This window comes from Parambassis ranga, unplaced genomic scaffold, assembly GCF_900634625.1.
Source record: "Parambassis ranga unplaced genomic scaffold, fParRan2.1 scaffold_22_arrow_ctg1, whole genome shotgun sequence".
Classification (NCBI taxonomy): domain Eukaryota; kingdom Metazoa; phylum Chordata; class Actinopteri; family Ambassidae; genus Parambassis; species Parambassis ranga.
In genome coordinates this window covers 539,483-565,651 of record NW_021144778.1, presented here as the reverse complement: position 1 = coordinate 565,651, position 26,169 = coordinate 539,483, and the positions used below count along the sequence as shown (strand labels likewise).

General features: G+C 45.2%; 5 non-coding genes across 5 annotated transcripts; all 5 read left to right on the top strand.

Moving 5' to 3' along the window:
- Window positions 1-553: 553 nt before the first annotated feature.
- Window positions 554-626, top strand: trnar-ucg (transfer RNA arginine (anticodon UCG)). The gene has a single exon. It is a non-coding gene; the product is annotated as a tRNA-Arg (tRNA).
- A 9,532-nt stretch (window positions 627-10,158) lies between these two features.
- Window positions 10,159-10,240, top strand: trnas-aga (transfer RNA serine (anticodon AGA)). Its single transcript has one exon. It is a non-coding gene; the product is annotated as a tRNA-Ser (tRNA).
- A 3,404-nt stretch (window positions 10,241-13,644) lies between these two features.
- Window positions 13,645-13,726, top strand: trnas-aga (transfer RNA serine (anticodon AGA)). The gene has a single exon. It is a non-coding gene; the product is annotated as a tRNA-Ser (tRNA).
- A 525-nt stretch (window positions 13,727-14,251) lies between these two features.
- On the top strand, window positions 14,252-14,334 carry trnal-cag (transfer RNA leucine (anticodon CAG)). Its single transcript has one exon. It is a non-coding gene; the product is annotated as a tRNA-Leu (tRNA).
- Window positions 14,335-16,617: 2,283 nt separating this feature from the next.
- On the top strand, window positions 16,618-16,709 carry trnar-ucu (transfer RNA arginine (anticodon UCU)). Its single transcript is given in 2 exon segments — window positions 16,618-16,654; window positions 16,674-16,709. It is a non-coding gene; the product is annotated as a tRNA-Arg (tRNA).
- The last annotated feature ends 9,460 nt before the right edge of the window (window positions 16,710-26,169 follow it).

Sequence of the window (26,169 nt, the reverse complement as noted above, 5' to 3'; positions counted from 1 at the left end):
CAGTGAATATGTTCTTTAGATACAACTCAGGGATTTAAATGCTATCTAGGTATTTAGATATTTATTATATATTTCAATGTATCTTTAATTTCTAATGTCTGTAACAAAAAAGAATTTCCCCTCGGGGATAAATAAAGTCATTCTGATTCTGATTCTGATTCTGATGCTGGACAATGAGTCCACCCCCTGCAGGACCCCCTGTCAGCTCTGCAGAGCAGCTTCAGTGGCAGACTGCTCCACCCTCGGCGTGTGAAGGAGAGATACAGAAGGTCTTTCCTTCCTGCTGCTGTCAGACTGTATAATAACCACTTCTGATAGGAGCAATATTCACACACCACAGTGTACAACACATTATTTATTTAGTTTCTGATGCACTATGTACAGTTTTCTTACAGACCACTTCTCCCTCCACTCACCTGTGCAATAACTGTTCATATGTAAACTGTTTTTATTCTATTCTATTCGCGCTGGCAACTGCACCAACAAAAACTCTTATTATGAACACTATGCCATAACATTCTGACAAAGAAAAGTTTATGTGGCAAACACACTAGACCATGTGGCCTAATGGATAAGGCGTCTGACTTCGGATCAGAAGATTGAGGGTTCGAGTCCCTTCGTGGTTGAGGTTTTATACACGTATGAAATGAGCCAACTTCTATCTGTGGTTTATCCGCAACTCACTTCCACTGCTAGAACCTTTAGTGGGTCTACTACACTACTATGCCACTATACCCATCTTGATGGGTTCCCTCAGTGTGCAGGGGTGATGGATGGGAGTCATATTTCCATTATTGCTCCTGAGGATAACCATACTGACTATTTTTTATTTATTCAACATCTGTCCAGTCAGCAGTCTTCCCCATGATTGTGTCTGCTTTGCAGGTGTTTTGAGTTCATCATCTGATCACAGTGTGACATCATTAGTTTATAATATTGAACTTTTCCACAATATTCTCATTTATGGAGATGCACCTGTACATGGTGGCTGATTACGATAACAAACTAATGAAGTGCTGTGAAAATGAGTCAAATATAAAAACATGAGACAGTGGGGAGCTTGGGTGTCTCCTTCAGCCACAGACTTTTGTCCAGACAGGGGTCAGACTGTATAACTACTAATACTAATACTTTATTAATCCCTTTGGGAAGGTCCCTCGGGGAAATTTGGGTACCAGCAGCACTACAACACCAACAGTCAGAGCAAGAATTAAATAGAATAAAATAAAATAGAATGAAATAGAATATAGTGCAGTAAAAAAAATAAAAGATAAGAGGAATTATTTACAAACATTGCACACCACCATAGACGGTCATGTGATATAGTGCAGTAATGTAAAGGAATTATTTACAAACATTGCACAGCAGCATAAATGGTACAGATGGATTATTGCACATGTAAATTATTGCACATGTGTTCATGTATCAGCGGGCTGTGCTCCTCCCTTCCTTCTCCCCCTCCTGCCAAAAGCAGAGTTGTAGAGTTTGATGGATCGGGGGACAAAGGAGTCTCTGAGTCTCTGTTGGTCCTGCTCTTGGGGAGGAGCAGCCTGTGACTGTTCAGGCTCCTCTGAGCGCTGATGACAGTGTGCAGAGGATGACTGGCATCGTCCACAATAGCCAGGAGTTTTCTTAGTGTTCTCCTCTCTGCCACTGTCACCAGGGAGTCCAGCTTCATGCCGACCACAGAGCCAGCCCACCTGATAAGTCTGTCCAGCCTGTTAGCCAGTGTTAATTTTGGCAGCAATTTCTGATTTAGTTTTTATTTTAGTCTTGTGACTAAAATGCCATTTGATTTTAGTCACATTTTAGTCATCAACATTTTTTAACTTTTAGTCTAGTTTTAGTCGACTAAATATCATGATATATATTTTTTCATGAAATAATTAAGGTTTTATTGTGCAATAAAAACAGGCACAGCTTTAACGTTATTTGAAACAAACACCTCTTTATTTAATTGCTATGACCTTTTCACAAAAGAACCAGTGAACAGTGAGCTGCTCTCCCTGAATACACTGTTCAGTCATGACTTTCTTCATGAATCCTCCATAACTACAGCAAAACACTTCAGTGACAACTTAGAAACAGGTCTCATGCTGTAAAACCATCAGCGCTGTTTTCATTTATAGATTTTGTCACGTGTATGAACGGAAGTTACGATGACTCGTCTGCAAACGTCGCTTCAGGTTTGTTGTGTTTTTACCGCTGATAGTCGCTCCACACGGTTTGAACCGTCTTGTTTGTCTTGACATCAAACGTGTCCGTGTGTCTGTTCTTCTCCTGTGTTGTGTTACCATGCATGAGGACGCCTTCTTCCAGCATCGCGGGGTAACGTCCTTACGCAGAGAGATCACTTCTGATTGGCTCTCTGCCACCGTCTCCTGATTCATCCCGCCCTTCCACAAACAAACTTTGCTCTGATTGGATCTCGTCTCAATCAATAATTTCGTCTCGTTTTTATTCGTTGACGAAAGTGTCAATACATTTCAGTCTTCAGTCTTCGTTTTACAAAAGGTGTTAACAAAATTAACACCTTTTGTTTATGTTACCCCCCCCCCCCCCCCCAACAGACAACAGCATAAAAAAGTGTACTGGCCACCACAGACTGGTAGAACATCCACAGGAGTTTCCTGCAGATGTTGAAGGCTCCCAGTCTTCGCAGGAAGTACAGTCGGCTCTGGCCCTTCTTGTACAGGTGATCTGTACAGCATGTCCAGTCCAGCTTGTTGTCCAGCCACAACCCGAGGTACTTGTAGTTGCCTACAATCTCCACCTCGTCGTCCCTGACGGTCACTGGGTGTGGCTGTGGGCTGGACTTCCTGAAGTCGATGACCAGCTCCTTAGTCTTTGAGGTGTTAAGCTGGAGATGGTTCACCTGACTCCAGGTGACAAAGTCGCTGACTACACTTCTGTACTCATCCTCTCCGTCATCCCTGATACACCCCACGATGGCTGGGTGAGGCTCAAGTATTCCACAAAAAAAGCATTCAAATATTCCAAAAAACAAAATACAACTGGTCCGATCTTCTCAATCTTCCAGGTCAGAATAGGGATGCAAATTATCGAGGAATTCATTCATCGTAAATTGATATGCAGCGATTTTCCCTCAGTTTCACTAAGATTAAAATCTAAACATTGTTTACTAAATAAAAACTGCATGTCATATTCCTTAATGAGTGATTTGCTGTACCATTGGGGATACAGTACAGACAATGACATTTATGTATGCCAGATAAGTATGCTTTTGTTTTCCGATGAAATGACAGGTGTGTTAAACTTTGCCAGGGCTGGTTAGCTCAGTTAGTTAGAATGTGGTGCTAATAACACCAAGGTTCAATCCCTGTACGGGCCATACAGGGAGTTATGCTGAGAAACAGTGTGACTTTAGTACAAACACACCCTACTCACACTGGAAGGGTGTGGCAGAGACAGTGCAGGACAGTGAGAAGCATTCCATTACCATTAGCTTTTGGAAGAGACCAAAGGGAAAGGGGATCATCAGCAACATGTTGAATTTGTGGATCGGCGTTCTCAACAATGAACAATGACAGCACACAGCACAGGGCAGATCCAGCTTTGTGTTGTGTATCCTCCTCCTCACCATGTCATTTGAAAAAGGTACAACTTTCAGTTTATTAGCTGCCTCTGTGCCAAGCAAAAGCTCACACCAGTCACATCTCTGTCCACCTGTACGGTCACAAAACCGGCGGCAGCGACGCTGTTTTCCGAGATGTCTGAGTGCAGTCCTTTTTTCTAGCTCTCAGGACGGGAGCTGCTGCAACAGGTATCCACCCTGAAGGACGGTGCCACAGGAAGTTAAAAGGCACTTTGACTCTGGTGGGACCCAAACCCACAACCTTTGAATCACTTCTCCTGTGTTTAACTAGAAGTCCAATGCACTATCCATTGTGCCACAGAGCCACAAAGCTGTGATTTTTTTTGTCCTACAGTGGAGATGAAACAAAACTACAGGAATGAGATGCACCTTCTGGCCGAGTGGTGCAGAGACCACAACCTCTCCCTGAATGTGGAGAACACAAAGGAGATGGTTGTGGACTACAGGAGAGCACACAGTCGGCACACCCCTCTGACCATCGACGGTGCTGCTGTGGAGCAGGTGAGCAGCACCAAGTTCCTGGGTGTGCACATCACTGAGGACCTCTCCTGGACTAACAACACTGCATCCCTGACCAAGAAGGCACAGCAGCGCATCTACTTCCTCCGCAAGCTTAAAAGAGCCAGAGCCCCTCCCTCCATCCTGTGCACCTTCTACAGAGGGGCTGTTGAGAGCATCCTGTCCAGCTGCATCACTGTGGTACGGAGCCTGCACCACCACCTGCAGGAAGACGCTTCATCGCATAGTGAGAGCAGCTGAGAGGATCATCGGCGTCCCTCTGCCCTCCCTCCAAGACCTCTACGACAGCCGTCTCACCCGAAAGGCCCTCCGCATCACAGGAGACCCCACCCACCCTTTACACCGCTTCTTTAGTCTGCTGCCATCAGGAAAGAGACTGCACAGCCTCCGGGCCAGGACCAGCAGACTGAGGGACAGCTTCATCCACCAGGCTGTCAGGAAGCTGAACTCTCTCCCTGCTGTGCCCCACTCTCTCCCCCTTTCCTCTACAAAAAAACCCTGACCCTGACACCCAAGCCCTCCCCAAGATAGGAACTCTTTGTACCGGCCACTTTACCAAAAAGGAACTCTGTGCACCAGCCACTTTACCCTGTGCATTCTCTTGCACCCTAGTCATGTCATACCAGTCTCATATAAGCTGCTATAACTTAAACCATTCCTGGACTGTTTACATTCTGCCAACTGCACTGTCTTGCACTATACATCTTTGGCACACTCACTGCATTGTGCCTTCATTTTGTGCCTTGTATTTTGTGTGTGCCTTTTTACACTTCATATTTATCTTAAGTTTTTAGTTATATGCTATATGTTGGGGAGTGAAGAGTAACGCAATTTTCGATTCTCTGTATGTCCAGCACATATAGCAGATTTGACAATAAAGCTGACTTTGACTTTTGACTTTGATTGCATGGAATGATCAAAGGCAGAGTGGGTGATGTCATCACTCAGAGTGGAGGGAGGCTAAGAAGATGCCTAAAAAATCTCTCTAACCTGTACTCAGGCCTACACCGTCCATCTAACTGGGATAATTTGTATATCGGCTCGAAGGAACACTCGTTAGCTTTCTGATGGTGTCACTCTTAAAACTGAACACCAAACCGTTTTGCCTGTAGATCCAGTTATTTGGCAAGAGTGCTGGTCATTCTTCCATTAAGACATCATGTAAAACCAAAAACAGAGAAGCAGAGCAGCCATATTGTGTAACTCCCCACCATCTCCACATCTTTGACATCATACACATAAACATTATACTGTGTGTAGAGCAACTTCTTGTGATTCTGACGGTGTTCTTATTTTTGGTATGAAGGCTTCGGTTTGGACAAAAAGAGAAGTTGTTTGGAGGGTGCAACCCCCATTAAAATACATGGGATCTGCCCTGACAGGAGTGAAAGGAGAATCACACAGGTGTCTTAATTAGGGTACTCATTACTCTCTCATTACTCAGGAAACTAGAACAAGTATTAGGGAGTGCTCTCAAGTGCTCTCTAAGCAAAATAAAAAATAGCTTGGTTTCTATGGTGACCCCACAGGCTGCAACAAAACACCACTACAGGTGCTGGTCATATAATTAGAATATCATCAGAAGGTTGATTTATTTCAGTAATTCCATTCAAAAAGTGAAAGCTGTATAATGCAAACATTCATTCCACACAGACTGAAATATTTCAAGTGTTTATTTCTTTTAATTTTGATGGTTATAACGGACAACCAATGAAAACCCACATTCAGTATGTCAGGAAATGAGAATATGTGAAAAGGTTCAATATTGAAGACACCTGGAGCCACTCTAACCAGATAATGAACTCAAAACACCTGCAAAGGCCTTTAAATGGCCTCAGTCTAGTTCTGTAGGCTGCACAACCACAGGAAGACTGCTGACTTGACAGTTGCCCAAAAGACGACCATTGACACCTTGCACGAGGAGGGCAAGACACAAAGAGGCTGGCTGTTCACAGAGCTCTGTCCAAGCACATTAACAGAGAGGGAAGGGGAGTACAAGCAAGAGGGAGTACAAAGTGTTCTGCCCAAACAGGGACTTGAACCCTGGACCCTCAGATTAAAAGTCTGATGCTTCCAATACTTCACTAGTACACTTCATGTAGTGCAGTGAGTCCTGATTGACTTGCAATTGACCCTTTATACAAGGGGGATTAGCTCAAATGGTAGAGCGCTCGCTTAGCATGTGAGAGGTCCGCTAGCGGGATCGATGCCCGCATCCTCCAGCCTGCATTTTAGGAGGGAGGGTGTAGCTGGATGGATGAGGATGGATGGATAATGTAGTGGACTCCCACCCAGCAGATCAATTCCCAGAGGTTACAGCATCATTTATTAGCTGAGTTTCCCCTCAGGGAAGCTGCTGTTTACAAGCTGTTTACAGAGAGAAGCAAGAAAACAACAGTCAGCATCATCTTCCATAAAAACACATGACAATAACATGTGAGACAGAGAGTTTATGATCAGTGCTCCCCCTGCTGGTTAGGACATATGATGACATTTTAAATGTACCAGTCAAAAGTCAGTCAGTGGTTTGTCTTTGTTTTTATGACTTTCTACATTGTAGATTCATCCTGAAGACATCAGAGCTATGAAGGAACACATGTGGAATGATGTAGTGAACAAACAGTGTTAAACCAAGCAGAATATGTTTGATGTTTGACATTCTTCCAAGCAGCCAGCTTTTGCTTTGATGACAGCTTTGCACACTCTTTGCATTCTCTCAATCTGAACTGAACCACCAATGCTGTGCAATGCTGACATCTAGTGGTGGAATTGCAGGCTGCAGCTTCCTCATTCCAAAATCAATCCTCCTCCACATAAAGTCAGAAGCGGAGCGGCTGTTCAAAATAAAGGAGGAAGCACACACACTGCAGGCTGCAAGGAAAGGAGCAGAGGACAAAACAAGAGAGGGAAGAGTCTGTGACACAGCTCAGCCTCATCTTACCCCACCACTGTTTGTCTTTTTCACATTGTATCACAGAACACTTTTAGAGACGCAGGCTTCACGTCACTACAGCCTCCTTCATGCTGCAGCCTGAATGTTCACTGTGAGTCGCTCTGCGTACAAACGTCTGCTAAATGAGTTACAAACGTCAATATAATGACATGATTAACTGAATGAACTTAAACGTATAAAAACGTGAATGAAGCTGTAAAGTAGCTTGTTAGCTCATGCAGCAACAGTGTGTAGCTGCTATGCTAATGCTACTTTAGCTTGTTTAGCATTAAGCTAAGTGCTGCTGTTACAACTTACTGTTAGAGTTAATGACCTCTAAACCACAGCAGGAAAAACTAATGTATGTATTTAGTCTATTTAGTGTTTATTAATGCTCAGGTGTTTCTCTGTAAAGGACAAGCTAGTGAATTATTGTCATATAGCTGTGTTATTTTATGGCTTTTTTAAATGTTTTTCATCAGGTGCTGTGCTTAAACACCTGTCTGTGTCTCCTCATGAAGATGCCACAGCCTCCACAGATGAAGGTATAATCTGGATTATTTACAGTGTTAATTATCAGGCTGATCATTATGGTCTTATACCACACAGGTCATGTGGAGCCCTGTGAGGACACTCCAGAGGACGTCCCAGCAGCAGTCCAACACCTGAGAGCCTCCACTCCTTCCTCTGCTCCTCCAGCACCTGACCTGGTAACAGAGGAAGGTTCCAAGGTGTCCAGGTCTCACTGATGATCCTGCACTGTGGACAAACTTAATAATAACAATACTAGTCATCATATCTTGTGTTGTCAGTGGTGGAGGAAGTACTGATATTTGGTACTTCAGTGAAAGTACAATTACCCAGCCAAATATATACTCAAGTAAAAGTAGATGTGCTACATCAATGATCCTACTTAACCAAAGTCGTAAGTACTTACTTTCAATTTCCAAGAGTTTAAAACAAGGCAACGGGACTCAAGGATTGTTTTTTTTAACTTGGGGATACATAAAAAATACATGAAAAATTACCTAAGTACAGTAACAAAGTACAAATACTTAGTTACTTTCCACCACTGTGGACAGTCTTCAGAGAGTACATATTTCTATGATGTATTTTGATTGTTTTTTATGTTTGATTATTTGTTATGTTTCCTTAAGATAATATTTTCATATGTGTGTTCCACATTATTTAAATAAAAGGTTGCTTATATAATCATCACTGTACATGTCTTTGTGTTTGGGGCGGCATTTCTATAGAATCTAGTAGCCCGTAGGGCCCCAGTGTTACCTTCTTGCCTAGGGCCCCTATAGTGTCAAGCAATGGCTCTGTCAGCGTCCGTATGCAAATGAGTCAGCACAGCGTAACTCTCTGTCTAAAAGCTGAGATGTGAGGGTCCGAGCGTACGTCACTGCAGCTCAGAGCACAACAAGAAAAACACACAGGCGCGGCATGTGAAACAGAAAATTGTACATACACATTTCAAATTGTTATGCAGAATAACGTGTGAGTAACAAACCGCTGCATCTGTATTATGTGATTATTGCGAGCTACAGCGCTATATGCAGCGAGTAATCAAACTATATACAAAGTTGTTCCTTCACAACAATAAAGTTCAACTTAACTCACTGTTTTGCTCCTGTTACCTTTTTATTTACGTACTGGTATGTTTTAGCGTAGCATGCGCCTTATAATACGATGTGCCTTGTGTATGTGCTGAGGACAGAAATAGACCCTGTAACAGACACTGCGCCTTATAAATCTGATGGTCGCGAAAATACGGTACTCACGCTGGCTCCATCTGGTGGACCATTTGTATATTACTACAGGTTTCATAGTAGGCCCTTCTCATAGAATTAATATGTAGCTCCCTCTGGTGGACACTATATATATATACTCACGCTGGCTCCCTCTGGTGGACCATTTGTATATTACTACAGGTTTCATAAGCTGTGTCCCAATTAAGGGACACATTTTAAGGCCACGTACGTCACAACGCTGCGCAAAGGCTGGGTCCTTCAAATGCGTCCTCCAAATGCGTCCTCCTTTTGCCTGAATTTGGAGGATCTACTTTTTGTCCAATAGTACAATGACGGACCAAGCGAGCGGCAGCGGCACCAGCACCGGCAGGAGTGCCGAATTCACATTTAAATGTAAGTAAAGGGCAGTAATTCGAGGGATTTTTAAAATGCTAGTAGTGACAGCGGCAATAAAAAAATGAGTTTTATATTTACAAACACAAACGTCCTGTTGACACGAGGCGCTGTAAACTAAACGCTTTGATTGAATGTTGTTTCTTGTTGTTTACTGTAGTATAGTATAAAGTATAGTTCACGTGAGGAGCAATATTATGGTTATTATATCAAACGGTCATTCTGCCTGTTGGCATTTTGTTGTAGGAGGAGCAGAGGGAAACAGAAGAAACCTGACAATTGATAACGGAGGAGATGAGGCTGGAGAGGGAGGGAGAGGAGAAAGAGAGAGAGGGAGAGAGAGAGAGAGAGAGAGAGAGGGAGAGAGGGAGTAACTTCAACAGAGCGGCTTCCAAACAGCTTAAAATATGAAAAGCTATAAAATATGTATGTAATAGGTCAACACACACTGCTTGTAACAGGGATAATAAGTAAAGTTCTTTACAATAAATTCACATTCACATTTTATTATCACTTCACACATGGCACAGTATATATGGCAGAGAGTTAAAGGTGGAATATGTAGTCAGAGTTAATACCAAATATTGACACTAGGTGGCAGCACTTCAGCCTCCATCCACTGCTGCACTACCAGCACCACTCTCAGTGCTTTTTGTTTCCATTGACTGTACAACATGATTCAATCCATGTTATTTATATGACAAACTATGTGTAGCGTTTCTATGTGTGTAGCTGACATGTTGCTCAGCTTCCATTGGACACATATACTAGATGGAAGCTGCAGCAGGATTGGCTGATGACTGATCACAGGTGTGAACAATCAAACCTGCGAATGAAATGGAAAACAAGTAAAGGAGAGCCAACACCAAACTGGACAAGACCATGCACTCATGGACAGAACCAACCTGGGTCATCAGACTCTTCATCGTTACCTTTCGCCGGTTGTTGTGGCCGAGTGGTTAAGGCGATGGACTAGAAATCCATTGGGGTTTCCCCGCGCAGGTTCGAATCCTGCCAACAACGGTTCTTTTCATCTCCAAGATCACTTTATGCCCCTCCATCGTTTACACTTAACAAGTCTGATGTGTTAACAACGAGCTCTATGAAAAAGTTCATCTTGACCAGTCAGAGTGCTGCCATTTATATTGACTGTCTGAGGACCAAACCCTGGCACAGTCCATCTGACACTTCCAAAAACTATCATTTTAAAAACGCTGGACCGAGAGCAACTGGTGTGCAGTGAGGAGGCAAAGGATAAAACGTCCCAGCACATTTCAAACCCAGTTTCACCCTGAGGCAGAGACTGCTTCACCTTAAGGACAAAACACCTGGGAAAGGCAGATCTCAAGGTACTACAATAGTCAGAATGATTCATCATGTGGTGACCAGATGAAAAATCTCATCTCTGGCTCAAGACTTGAGACTTGTTGAGATAGCATAGACAGACACACTCTCAGTCTGTCCACATCAGTGTCAGGATGGCCGAGCGGTCCAAGGCGCTGCGTTCAAGCTGGGGAACATTCGTCCGTCTAAGATGGGGAAGAAGGGGGGAGAAGGGGGGAGAAGAAAAGAAGAGGAAAAAGAGGGGAAAAGGGAAAAATGAAAAAAGAAAGGAAAGTTGTGGAAACATATCTAATTTATGTACGTATTTCAGGATGCAGAAACTCAAATTGACACTTTTAGGATTTTACTTTGGACCACAGCTTGGATTCGAACCGGCAACCACAGGAATGCTAGTGTTGATCTGCATCTGCTACATTTTTGGCATCATTTTTACAAATGGACATATGGATAAACGTTTTAACAGTCTGCCTAAAGTAAACGGAGTGTTACTATTAAGCAGGGACTCTCCCGTGTTGTACTCTATTTACCTTTGTTGCATAATACAGACCACAGACACTTGAATGAGACTGTTTCGGGTTTATTAACTCAAAATCATATTTTCTTACATCCCAAATAACGCTGTAATCCGACCCATATTTACAAATAAATGTCCCTTCAGTCCCAATCAAAAAGTAACAGGCAAACAGACGAACAAACAAAAAACTCCTCCTGGTGAACCCCACGCGGGATCCTCTCTCTCCCTGGGCGATCCTTGTCCATAAAAAAATGGTTATTGTCCGTATTTTTTTTTCGCATCACGGGTCCCTCTTACTCTCCCCGTTTTCCCGTTTTCCTTCACCTGTCTGCCACCGCTGTCCTTGGCGTCTCTCCTCCTCTGATGACAGTCCTTCGTCTCCTTTCACCCACAGCATGTCAGCTGGCAAAATAGATCACCCGACCCCCGCTGTCCTCACAACAATATAAAATAAAATATTACAAAGAATGCCGTCGCCTTGAGCGGCCTTTCTCTATAGGTAATAGGCATTAAGGGACAATGTTTATTTACAGGAAGACATTTCTATATGGCAATACACCATAAAATCTAAATAAAAACATTACTTATGTGGTAGTGCTTAAACGTGGGTGGAAATACTTTGATTCTCAGGTTTAAAACACTGCACCTTAAATAACATTAGTAAGCACCGAGTGGCAAAACAAAATCCACTTTGTGTAACGGCCGTAACTCAACAAATCTATAAAAACGTCAACACAGTACAAGAGTTTACATGACACACAAACATAAACTAGTGTCACACGGCACTGTAGCAAGTGTTTAATTACCGTACCGACTGTTTTTCTCGCTAGCTAGTGCAGAATGAATGACGACCGGTATGCGCCATACTGATTCTCTGCTCCAACATTTGTCCACCGTGATTGGTCAAATGTTGGAAATGTTGGACAGTGGGGAAGAAATCCGCTAGCTGATTGGGCGCACCTCCAGCAATTGAAGGCTTGTGATTGGCTCTTGTGTCCAACATTTTCCAACACTGTACGGACGATCCTTCGCCAGCTGGCGTTCAGGTTGCAGTCTCCACTGGAGGCGTGGGTTCAAATCCCACTCCTGACAGTTCTGTTTATTTCCTCTGGAGGGGAAATAAGTAATCATTTAAGACATTGACTGACTTAGATTCTAACCCAGACCACAGAAGCCAATTGGATGATTTCATCTGATATGATGAGACATTACACCAAACCTACAGGGGTTCTTCCTGTTTTTTCTTGCCACTGTTGCCCTTAAGGAGGTTCAGTCTCTGGCTCTGATTGGATGACGTCACAGGCTGCTGTCAGGTTAGGGATTTAAGTCCGGAATTTTGTCTACCATTCTGGAATCCTGTCTACCATTCTGGCATGGATGGATGTCTATTCTGGTATGCTGCCGCTCGTTCTAGATTTCTGCCTTTCAATCTGGAATGCTTTTCATTCCAGAATGCTGTCTTGCTGACTTTTGTCCCGGAATGTTGCCTTCCATGTCGGAATGCTGACTTCCATGACGTCACAGGCCGCTGTCGGGTTAGGGGTTTAATTCCGGAATTTTATCTACCATTCCGGAATCCTGCCTATTATTCTGGAGTGGGTGGATGTCTATTATGGTATGCTGCCACTCATTCTAGATTTCTGCCTTTCATTTGGGAATACTTTCTTTTATTCTGGAATGCTTTTCATTCCAGAATGCTGTCTTGCTGACGTCTGTTCCGGAATACTGACCTCTGTTCCAGAATACTGACTGTTATTCGGGAATTCTGCCTATCCTTCCGGAATACTGATGTCTATTCTGATATGCTGCCACTTATTCTAGATTTCTGCCTTTCATTGCGGAATTTTGACTTTCATTCCGGAATGCTGTCTTGCATTCTGCAAATGTGCTCTTCATTCTGTTATGCCGATGTTTGTCCCGGAATGTTGCCTTCCATTCTGGAATGGTAACTTCCATTCCAGAATACTGGACCTCATCTCAAGGCATCACAATAGTCAGAATGATTCATTATGTGGTGACCATGAATGCAGATGAAAACTCTCATCTCTGGCTCAAGACTTGTTGAGATAGCACAGAGACACTCTCAGTCTGTCCACATCAGTGTCAGTGAAGATTTCAGATTGTTTAAATAGAGAAGCAAGAAAACAAGTCAGCCTTATCTTTCACAAAAACACATGACAATAACATGTGAGAAAGAGAGTTTTATGTTCAGTGCTCCCCCTGCTTGTTGGGACAATTGTAGAGCACCTTCCTAATAAAGTAAACAGCGTAGAATGGACAGTGAAGGCTTGTAGTCTCAAACGACCATGTGATCGTGAACACAGCCGGCTTGGAAGCAATTCAACTTGTGCCATGTTGGCACGTGAGTACTTGCTCAGCTGTCTGCAACTTTCTGTGATAGCTGTCTGTCAAATGGAGACTCTGGTCGGCGCAGATTTACCTGCGAATGAAATGGAAAACAAGTAAAGGAGCGCCAACAACAATCTGGACAGGACAAACTGGACAAGACCGTGCACTCATGGACAGAACCAACCTGGGTCGTCAGACTCTTCATCGTTACCTTTTGCCGGTTGTTGTGGCCGAGTGGTTAAGGCGATGGACTAGAAATCCATTGGGGTTTCCCTGTGCAGGTTCGAATCCTGCCAACAACGGTTCTTTTCATCTCCAAGATCACTTTATGCCCCTCCATCGTTTACACTTAACAGGTCTGATGTGTTAACAACAAGCTCTATGAAAAAGTTAATCTTGACCAGTCAGAGTGCTGCCATTTATATTGACTGTCTGAGGACCAAACCCTGGCACAGTCCATCTGACACTTCCAAAAACTATCATTTTAAAAAACGCTGGACCGAGAGCAACTGGTGTGCAATGAGGAGGCAAAGGATAAAACGTCCCAGCACATTTCAAACCCAGTTTCACCTTGAGGCAGAGACTGCTTCACCTTAAGGACAAAACACCTGGGAAAGGCAGATCTCAAGGTACTACAATAGTCAGAATGATTCATCATGTGGTGACCAGATGAAAAATCTGGCTCAAGTTGTTGACAACTTGTTGAGATAGCATAGACAGACACACTCTCAGTCTGTCCACATCAGTGTCAGTGAAGATTTCAGATTGTTTATTAAGTGTTCATCCTTGAGCTTTTCCAAACTTGTTGTGGACAGCACACTTTTCATGTCAGGATGGCCGAGCGGTCCAAGGCGCTGAGTTCAGGTCGCAGTCTCCATTGGAGGCGTGGGTTCAAATCCCACTCCTGACAGTTCTGTTTATTTCCTCTGGAGGGGAAATAAGTAATCATTTAAATAATTTATCCTCTGGAGGGGAAATAAGTAATCATTTAAAACGTTGACTGACTTAGATTCTAACCCAGACCACATAAGCCAATTGGATGATTTCATCTGATATGATGAGACATTACACCAAACCTACAGGGGTTCTTCCTGTTTTTTCTTGCCACTGTTGCCCTTAAGGAGGTTCAGTCTTTGGCTCTGATTGGATGACGTCACAGGCTGCTGTCAGGTTAGGGATTTAAGTCCGTAAATTTATCTACCATTCTGGAATCCTGTCCACCATTCTGGCATGGATGGATGTCTATTCTGGTATGCTGCCGCTCGTTCTAGATTTTTGCCTTTCAATCTGGAATGCTTTTCATTCCAGAATGCTGTCTTGCTGACTTTTGTCCCGGAATGTTGCCTTCCATGTCGGAATGCTGACTTCCATGACGTCACAGGCCGCTGTCGGGTTAGGGGTTTAATTCCGGAATTTTGTCTACCATTCCGGAATCCTGCCTATTATTCTGGAGTGGGTGGATGGATGTCTATTCCAGGATGCTCTCATTCTAGATTTCTGCCTTTCATTTGGGAATGCTTTCTTCCATTCTGGGATGCTTTTCATTCCAGAATGATGTCTTGCTGACTTCTGTTCCACAATACAGAGTGTTATTTGGGAATTCTGCCTATCATTCTGGAATACTGATGTCTATTCTGGAATGCTGCCACTTATTCTAGATTTCTGCTTTTCATTCCGGAAATTTGAATTTCATTCTGGAATGCTTTTCATTCCGAAATGCTGCCTTTCATTCTGCAAGTCTGCTTTTCGTCCAAGGCGCTGTGTTAAGGTTGCAGTCTCCACTGGAGGACAATCCTGAGACTGAAACTGGTACACCCAAAGGATAAAACTCCCAGGGAGAAACACAGCAATATCATATATGCAGTCCAGTGCAGTGAGGAATGCTCTGATCTGAACAACCACTCCACAGGAGAATGGCTCAGCACAGGAGAGCCACCTCCTCAGGACAAAACTCAGCTGTTCACCTCCACCTCAAAGAGAAGGGACACTCCTTTCAGGACAACAATGTTCACATTTTAGACAGAGAGGAAGTCAAGGAAGCCATCTATGTTAAGCTGGAAAAACCTTCTCGAGGTGGTGGCCTCATCTTTCTACCACATACAATGCAGTGATTTCATCCATTCCCAGGAAGTTTCACTCCAAGTCACATGCTAACAGCAAGAACAATGGGCTGTCTACCAGCAGTCTCATAGTTGTTAGCCAGTCATTAGACACACCTGGCACAGGCAGCCAGATAATCACAGGTAATTATGGAAACATTTAGTGCTATTGTTTGTGAGTTTTACCCAGCTGATGAGCTGCTGTGGGATTGTATTCAGACTTAAAATCACGCATAATTATGAGCGTTGGCGCTTGAGCGACAGACGGTTGCCATATCACAGCACGAGTTTCCTGCTTCCACGATTGCCTGCCCCCCTAAACTCTGCTAGTGCTACCCCTCTTTGTCCGTATTTTGAGTTTTGGCGGACGCAACGCTGCAAACATGGCGGTGATCAGAGTGTCCCAGAGCCTCCCACCGAGCTTCAAAGCGGCTCTTCAGAAACAAATGGGCGATGTCTCGGAAGCTCTGTCCATAGTTTTTACTGTTGAACTTAAAACACAACACGACGAGGATGGGATTCGAACCCACGCGTTCAGAGCACAATGGAGTGGCAAACCATCTTTGAAGAAAAACTTGTTTCTGTCACAGCTTTTGCCTTAAACATAAGCATCTTGTTTGAAGACAAACTTTGACAAACATTGAAGGCCAGTTTTTGGAGTAGTTGTTTGGTTTCTCCATTGTACAGAACAGAGCATGCCTCACTGGACCGCACTGGACTGCATATATCCAGGGGTGGCAGTAAAAAGCAGCTTCCCTGAGGGGAAACTCAGTGATGCTGTAACCTCTGTTATGCTGACTTTTTAAAAAAAAATACTCTAATAATCCCAGAAGGGAAATTGCTTAAGGCTGCTGCCAAGCAGTGTCATACAATGACCAGCACTGGAGGCAATGTGGGTAAAGGACACAACCCTGCTCTACCACTGAGCCACTGTTGATGTTACCTTCCCTTCTGGACTGCTGACTTGCCAGAATACTGACTGTTACTCCTGAATTCTACGTATAATTCCGGAATACTGATGACTATTCTGGAATGCTGCTGCTTATTCCGGATTTCTGCCTTTCATTCGAGGACAAAAAAATGGACTGCTTTGTGGCTCTGTGGCACAATGGATAGCGCATTGGACTTCTAGTTAAACACAGGAGAAGTGATTCAAAGGTTGAGGGTTCGAGTCCCACCAGAGTCGAAGTGCATTTTAACTTCCTGTGATGCCGTCCTTCAGGGTGGATACCTGTTGCACCTCCTGTCCTGAGAGCTAGAAAAAAGGACTGCACTCAGACACCCCGGAAAACAGCATCGCTACCCCCGGCTTTGTGACCGTACGAGATGTGACTGGTGTGAGCTTTTGCTTGGCACAGAGGCAGCTAATAAACTGAAAGTTGTACCTTTTTCAAATGACATGGTGAGGAGGAGAGCAGAAGATCTCTCAGCTGACATTCAGGCACAGCTGCTGGATAGACTGCGATCATGTAAGAAATTTTCCTTTCAGGTGGATGAATCGACAGAGCAGAGCATCTCCAGTGCTGCTCAGTTGATAGTTTTGGTGTGCTATCCCCGGAAAGGAGATATTTTGGAAGACTTTCTGTTCTGTAGGTTATTGCGCAGATAAAGTCTGTCAATCCAGAGATTAAAGCGGCTCACTGTATGCTGCTGAACATGAGGCACTGCTGGATCACTCTGAGGTGCGATGGCTGTCGCAATGGCTGCAGCACAGAGCTCAAACTGTACCGACCAGCTCAGAGGAGAAGAAGAAGGAGCAACATCACATCAGGAAGGCCCTGCAAACCTGTGACTATCCCAGCTGGGCTGTCATCAAAGCCACAAAAACAAGACCCACAGACAACAAGACAAAGACAACAACTGGCTGAGGAAGAACATTGTCACTGCAGAACTGAAGAAGCTACTCGGGGGAGTGTTGGTCCCACTTAAGATTCAAATTTAGGGTGTTTTCACACTTGCTCTCTGCGGCTCTCTAAACGAACGCAGATCAATAACTCAGGATTTTTTGCTCTGTTTAACTCTAACTCTATTTTCCCTGAATGTGCAGTAATTTAACCAGAAAACACAGGAGAAAGCCGACATTCTGCTTCAAGTGAAAACTACTCAGAATTCAGTGCAGTGGAGGAGTCTGAGAGCTCTAGTGGACCTGGTGTGAACAGAAAGAGGACTAAATTACATAAAACCAGTGACCCTGACATGATTTGAACATGCAACCTTCTGATCTGAAGTCAGGCGCGCTACCAATGCTCCATGAAGCCCGTTCACAGCTTCTGCTCTTCCAAGGACTCAGTTTAGCATGACATGATCAGCTTGATGTTCATATATGTGTTACACATTATTACTAGATGAGCTGCACTGAAACATCCAAGCGACCACGTCCCAGCACATATCAGAGATGCAGAACAGATGGAACAGTCTTATGGAGTAATGGAGGCCATGAAGCCTCCTAAAGCTTTGAATGGAGCTGAAGTCATGATGAAGTCTGATCTTTCTTATCAAGTCAAGTCAGCTTTATTGTCAACTCTGCTATATGTGCTGAACATACAGAGAATCGAAATTGCGTTACTCTTCACTCCGCAACATATAACATGTAACTAAAAACTAAAGATAAATATAAAGTGTAAAAAAATGTACCTACAATGAGGCACACACAATACAATACAATACAATACAAGGCACATAATGAAGGCACAATGCAGTAAGAGTGCAAAAGATGTATAGTGCAAGTCAGTGCAGTTGGCATAATATAAACAGGAATGGTTTAACTTATAACAGCTTATTGAGACTGGTATGAGAGTGCAAAAGATGCAATGGTGCAAGTCAGTGCAGTTGGCATAATGTAACAGTCCAGGAATAGTTTAAGTTATAGCAGCTTATATGAGACTGGTGTGACATGACAGGGTAAAAAGTGACTGGTGCACAGAGTTCCTTTGGTAAAGTGGCTGGTACAAAGAGTTCCTATCTTGGGTGGTGGTAGGGGTGAGGGGATGGTGGTAGGGGTAGGGGGTGGGGGGTGGTGTCAGGGAAGGGGGAGAAAGTGGGGCACAGCAGGGAGAGAGTTCAGCTTCCTGACAGCCTGGTGGATGAAGCTGTCCCTCAGTCTGCTGGTCCTGGCCCGGAGGCTGCGCAGTCTCTTTCCTGATGGCAGCAGACTGAAGAAGCGGTGTGAAGGGTGGGTGGGGTCTCCTGTGATGCGGAGGGCCTTTCGGGTGAGACGGCTGTCGTAGAGGTCTTGGAGGGAGGGGAGAGGGACGCCGGTGATCCTCTCAGCTGCTCTCACTATGCGATGAAGCGTCTTCCTGCAGGTGGCGGTGCAGGCTCCGTACCACACAGTGATGCAGCTGGACAGGATGCTCTCAACAGCCCCTCTGTAGAAGGTGCACAGGATGGAGGGAGGGGCTCTGGCTCTTTTGAGCTTGCGGAGGAAGTAGAGGCGCTGCTGTGCCTTCTTGGTCAGGGATGCAGTGTTGTTAGTCCAGGAGAGGTCCTCAGTGATGTGCACACCCAGGAACTTGGTGCTGCTCACCTGCCCCACAGCAGCACCGTCGATGGTCAGAGGGGTGTGCTGACTCTGTGCTCTCCTGTAGTCCACAACCATCTCCTTTGTCTTCTCCACATTCAGGGAGAGGCTGTGATCTCTGCACCACCTGGCCAGAAGGTGCAACTCATTCCTGTAGTATGTTTCATCTCCACCGGAGATGAGACCCACCACAGTTGTGTTGTCCGCAAACTTCACAAAGATGTTGGTGTTGTGTGTTGTCGTGCAGTCATGGGTCAGCAGAGTGAAGAGGAGGGGGCTCAGCACACATCCTTGGGGAGCCCCGGTGTTCATTATGATGGTGCTGGATGTGTTTCTGCCGACCCGCACTGTCTGAGGTCTCCCGGTGAGGAAGTCCAGCAGCCAGTTGCACAGCAAGGAGTTCAGCCCCAGCTGGTCCAGTTTGTTGATGAGCTGCTGTGGGATGATGGTGTTGAATGCTGAGCTGAAGTCTATGAACAGCATTCGAACGTATGAGTCTTTATTTTCCAGGTGGGTGAGAGCTGTGTGGAAACAGCATCACTGGTTGACCGGTTGGGCCGATATGCAAACTGGAAGGGGTCCAGAGAGGGAGGAAGGGCCGTCTTGATGTGATTCATGACTAACCGTTCAAAGCACTTCATGATGATGGGTGTGAGTGCTACTGGACGGTAGTCATTGAAGCAGGCGGGGGTGGACTTCTTCGGCACAGGGATGATCGTGGTGGCTTTGAAGCAGGTGGGGACAACAGCCTGGCTCAGTGAGATGTTGAAGATGTCTGTAAACACCTCAGCGAGCTCCTCAGCACAGTCTCTGAGCACACGGCCAGGTATGTTGTCAGGACCGGGAGCTTTGCGTGCGTTGATCTGGCTGAGAGATGTCTTCATGCTGGCTCGGGACAGGGAAAATACCTGGTCAGTGGGAGAGGATGTGATCTTTTGTGCAGGAGTGCTGTTGAGTGCTTCAAAGCGTCCGAAGAAGTCATTCAGCTGGTTCAGCAGAGAGGTGTCGCTGTCACAGGTCTGTGGTGGGGGCTTGTAGTCTGTGATGGTCTGTATCCCCCGCCACAGGCTCCGGGTGTCCCTGCTGTCGCTGAAGTGGTGGGCAACCCTCCTGGAGTACTGTCTCTTCGCCTTCCTGATGCCACGGGACAGGTCGGCTCTGGCTAACTTTAGGCTGGTGTCGTCGCCTCTTCTGAAGGCAGCGTTCCTGGCCCTCAGCAGCCTGTAGACCTCCCCTGTCAGCCATGGTTTCTGACTGGCTCGAATGCTGACAGTCCTGGTTTCAGTTACATCATCAATGCATTTGGTGATGTAAGCAGTGACAGTCTCTGAGTACTCCTGGAGGTCAGTGCAGTTGTTGTGGGTTGCAGCCTGCTTAAACACATCCCAGTCTGTTGTGCTGAAACAGTCCTGTAAAGCTCCTGTGGCTCCCTCCGGCCACACTCTCACTTCTTTTCGGACCGGTTTGACAACTTTTACCAGTGGTCTGTATGCTGGCATTAGCATAACAGTGATGTGATCAGAAGCTCCGAGGTGGGGGAGGGGGAGGGCTTTGTACGCGCCTCTCTGGGTGGTGTAAACATTGTCCAGTGTGTTGTTGCCACGAGTTGGAAAGTCTATGTGTTTGTGAAGTTTTGGAAACACAGTCTTGGGGTCTGCATGGTTGAAATCACCCGCCAGGATGAGAAAAGCATCCGGGTGGGCTGTCTGCTGCTCACTGACCTGCAGGTAGAGCTCATTCAGTGCGTCGCTCCTGTTGTTGTTGCTGGAGCTCGGCGGGATGTACGCAGCTACAAGCAGTATAGCTGTAAACTCCCGTGGCAGGTAAAACGGCCGGCACTTAATAATAATAAGCTCCGCAAGTGGCGAGCAGTGTTTTGAGACCACAGCAGCGTCCCGACACCAAGAGTCATTGATGTAAACACAGAGCCCGCCGCCGCGGGTCTTACCTCCTTCAACCAAGGCTCTGTCCGCTCTGAAACACGCTAGGCGGTCGAGCTGAATGGCGGAGTCCGGGATGCTGTCGTTCAGCCATGTTTCCGTAAACACAAACACACAACACTCCCTTATAGTCCTCTGTGTGGCGCGAAGTAGCCGGATATAGTCCATTTTGTTGTCCAAAGAGCGTACGTTGGCCAGTACGATGCTAGGGATGGCCGGCTTATGTGGGTTAGCCGCTAGCCTGGTCCGTATCCCTCCGCGCTTGCCCCTCTTCTGCTTCCTTTCACACCGCCTGTGGCGCTTCCACTGCGGGCGAGATGGTGTTGCAGGGGCCGGTAGAGGTGCCGGCAGGCGGAGTAGTCCACAGTCCCGTAGCTCTTCAGCGATTGCAGGGTCTAACTCAACATTTACAGTTCTGCTGATGTTAAAAAGTAGCTCACGGCTGTATGTGCGCTTCCTGACATACAAACACGGCGATGACTTGCTATAAGTCTGCGGCACGTGTAACATAGAACACGAAAACAATGAAGAATCGGGAGAGAGAGAAGCCGCCGCACGTGTCTGCGCCGCCATCTTGGATCATACAAGAGTATGATTTCACACAAGTGTGGCCAGATCAACCTGTCTCTGGCAACAGATTAAGTACCACAGGCTTCTGAACTGCTGTGATCTCCAACCTCACCTTTATTTCTAAGATATTTCAAAGGGTGGCTGCAAGTCAGTCCACCTACAGCACCGGTCTGAAGTGTTCCTGGATTCAACAATAATCTGTTAAATATCACAGACCAGAGTGAAATCAAGTCCTTTTGAGGCAGAAATAAGCCCCTGGACTCACTGTGGGGCCACAGTCCCTTTTTGATGAAAACACCAGTTTTTGAGGTTTATTATTTTAAAGGGGTCTTCATGGTATAAATGTGCTGGCTGCATCATAAGTTCTTGTTATTTAATGATAGTTAATTATAACTTCCTGGACCTGCAGACTCTTTGTCTTCATATGGGCTGAATGAAGGGAGACTAGCACAGATTTGACATGTGTGACTTCCACATGCTTTCCTACCATGAATGGAACAAGTCAAGCAGCACATGATGTGTTTGTGTAACACTGGAGATGTTAGCTGTACATGTGCAGAACAAAGACATGACCCACAGCAGACCATCATGTCCTTCTGATCAGTTTATTGAGTCTGTTTGTGTCCACTGCTTTCAGTCTGCTGCCCCAGCACACAACAGCAAACAAAATGGCACTGGCAACCACAGACTCATCAGCAGCAAGGTAGGTGATATTCAGGCCTAAAAAAATCCTTCAAACTTGGCACACATGTATAAGGCTGTATGTATATTGTACTGTATGTACATGTATATTCCTGCGATTGAGTCCTGTGAATTTGGTGCCTGTGTGTCAAAGTATTGCTGAGAAATTGCTGGAAATACGGTAAATCAGGTTTGGCTTTTCCACATTCAAGCCTGTGCCATTCAGACACAGAATGGCCAAACCTCCAAAATTGGCTCAGAACTTAATGTTCTGAGCCCTGGACATGTTTGCAAAGTTTCATGTCTCTAGGCCACTCAGTTAGCTACTTAGCTTTAGCAAGTGGCTAATGAGCTGGAACAAACATTTTGTCACTCAGTGGTGGGAGTTGAACAACCTAGTCAAATATCAGCCTGACATTCCTAGAAGAAGAGAATGTTTCTTCATTGGAAGGAGGCCTGAGGTGTGTCACAGAATTGCTGAGTTAGTGCTGGAAATCATGTTTGGATCCCTACAGGGTCTCTGTAGGACCCAGAGGACAGAGAGTCCCACAGTGCAGACAGGCCCCCCTCTCAAAGGGGACAGGCAGGACATCTGGCCGGGGGAGAGGGAGGGGCCAGGTGGAGGGAAAGACAGTGCAGCAGCTCATTCTGCTGCAGACAGAGGGAGAGAGCAGACCACTCTGAGAGAGCTCCAGCAACTGTAAGTTAAGCTAGTTTCTTCTTCATGCTAATAGCTTAGCATAGATCCCTGTGCAGGTCAAAACAGCTCATATTACCAGTGTTGATGCATGTACTTTTATACAGCTTCAGTGATTTGATTCTGCAGGATCTGTAGCTGTAAAATTACAGCTGAAAAACTTTTCTGTAGCATAAAAGTCAAAGGATTCAATCTAGGCCACCTGCATTGCTGCATTAATTTCAGATTGCAACCTTTCTCCCAGTTTTTCTTTGATGTCAACAGGCATCAAGTAGAACCAGAGATATATGATATATTAATGCTGAATGAATCTTGAACCCCATTTTCTTTCAGATGACAAAGCCTAAGCAGATGCTTACATGTCCTGTATGTGGTGGGACCTTCTGGTACGCCTCCAGGCACCTAATGAAGGCCCACCACATACAGAACACACAGGAGTGCACCCTGGTCAATGGTCTGGCCACAGGCCATATAGCCCTTGGCTGTGTGCAGTGCCAGTGGGGACGGCCTGCACCAATTGCAGGGAGCTGGCGGCCAAAAAACGGGCTCTTCGGGAGAAGCTGGCACAGCTGGAGGTGAGTGAAGGGTAACAGTATGGCTTCACTTCTACGTAAATTGTATTCACATACAATGCACTTCATCTTCTCTCTCTACAGAGAAAGCTGCAGGGGGCTGGAAAAGAAGAAACCCTCTGCTCCAGCCACTGAGGCAAGTTGTTCCCCAGCAAGAATTTCACCAGCAGGAAAATGCCAGGCTCTGATCTAATGTTTCTTTTACAGCCTCAGTCATCATCCAGCTCTGGTGAAGATTATATGGTAGAGGAGGGGTGGTGGGATCAGGTGCAGCAGGAGGCAGAGTTAGCACATCTGGAGGCTGTGCAGGCACCGGTGGAGGTGGAGCCATGCCTCCTGAAGAGCCAACCCTCTGCTTCAGCCACTGAGACAAATTGTTCCCCAGCAAGAATTTCACTGTCACCGGCAGGAAAATGCCAGGCTCTGATCTAATGTTTCTTTTACAGCCTCAGCCGTCATCCAATGGGGGTGTGGCGGTGCCGGCAGAGGTGGAGGTGGAGGTGCCTGACTTTGACGGCGGGGAGGACAGGGCTCTAGACTAACTTTTTGCACTGGTTGCACTGGTGCGCCTAACTTTTTTTCTTAGGTGCACCGGCACAAAATTTAGGTGCACCGCATCACACTTCCATATATTTTTGTACGCATCAGTACATTTTGTACATACATATCATCTTAAAATGAGTTTGGACCTTGTATAATGAACACAGTTACATAAAAAGTATTTTAAATACTGATAAAGTACTGATAGTACTCATTCAATAATTCAATACTCATAGGTTGTGAGTCCGATCTAGGGATGACCATAACATGGGGCACTCAGGAGAAAAAAACATTCCTTTAGAATCTGGCTTTTATCAGGTCAGAGGTGCTGCTGTCCTTAGTCTGAATTTATGACCATCTCGTACCAACCAGAGCTCCAGAGAGCAGAAAAACAACTGATCTCATCTGCCACAGCCTGAACTGCAGAAAACAAAGTTATATGACACACTATGAAATTACTTCTTAAATGTATTTTACAAGCTGACCGGAAGCATTACTTCTGGTCTCGCGCTGCCTCCTTGTGGCGACATGCCGAACGGGGGGTTTGCTAGGGGCGACTGACAACAGACCTGAGCCCTAGCAACCGGCAGAGAGACGCTGTATAAAGCCGGAGTCAAGAGATATTGCTGAGAATTACTGCGTTGTTGCTTTCCATAGCATTTGTCAGGCGCGGTGTTAAAATGGAATCTATGTCTGAAGTTCTCGACCCAGTTTTGGCTGAAGTGGGGTGGGGTAGCCGTTATGCTGTCCCCGAGCTCAACGCTGAAAACAAAGCCTTACTGGAGGAGGTGAGGAAACTTATTATTAACATGTTTAATGGCACAGACGTGTTTAGCTTCCTTTTCTCTGTTTGTTTTTGGGTGTCATCATGTGGGTCGTTTAAAATTACTCACTGAAGAATAATGTTGTAACACAAACCGTTGATGAGGTTTGTTTTGACTGAGTGCAGGTTGTGCACACGGTCCTCCTGCAGTGACACCAGGGTCACTGTTCAATTCATTATTTTAAATATTTAAGAGCAGCTGAAATTTCCAAATAAAATGTAACATTTGAATCTTTTTTTCTTGTTAAGTGTCAGATATGTATGTATGGACAAAAGGTCCTCACTTTACACTTTAGATTGTGTTTTCTTAATGTTATTGCACATCGGTTTTCGGTATCTGAATTTTGATTCACTGTGTGCTGTGTCATGATGATGTCAACAGATTTGTAGAAAAGAGATAGAGCGGACACAACTGGAAGACAAACTGGAGAAAAACAAGGAACAAAAGAAGAACATGGCCAATTACCTAAAGAATATTAAAGAAGAGCTGGAAAACACTGAGGTCAGTATCTATGAGTTGTGATATGTTTGTTTTGTGGTGGGTTATGCAGTGTGTGTTATTTGTGTTGTCTAGGCTCTGTGTGAGGCAAAGGAGAGAGAGATAGAGTTAGAGAAACACCTGACAGCCCTCGCGGAGAGAGAAACTAGCCGTCTGACTCAGGACACGGCTAAGAAGCTCCTTAGGAGAGAGGAAAAACACGCTGGAGGTCCGAGCCTTTCATAAATAAAAAATAGAAAAGAGAAGTAGCTATAGATTGTGATGCCACAATAACATGTATCTGTATCCCCAGAACAACATTTTCAAGGCCAAACAGAAGCTGGAGGAGTTCAGGCAGCAGATGAACTGGGACCAGCAGACAATGGATTGCATTTTGGAGGAGTCAGCAGGCAAATATGAGGACACGATGGCCATCAACAAATACGCTCAGCAAGATGAGCAGAGGATCAAGGTAAAGAGATGAAAACATCTCTCTTCTGCAGCACTTACAGCTTTGAGTTATCATCAGCTAACAGCTGTCTAACCTCCCCTGCTGCAGTCGCTCATTCTGGCGATAGAGAAGAAGTCTGTGGAGGCCAATGAAAAGCTCAAAGCACTCGATAAAGAGAAGACTGAGACAAAATTAGCCCAGGTAATGTGTAAAAACACAGCACATCCATGGTGTTATTACTAACAGTATGTGTAGGCAGTTGTGGTTTCCCATTAAAATCCCTCTGCTGTCGTACCAGCTTGCATTGGATAAGGTGACAGAGAATCTGCAGCAGGCTCACCTGGAGACACAGCAGCTTACCCACCTGTGGGAAA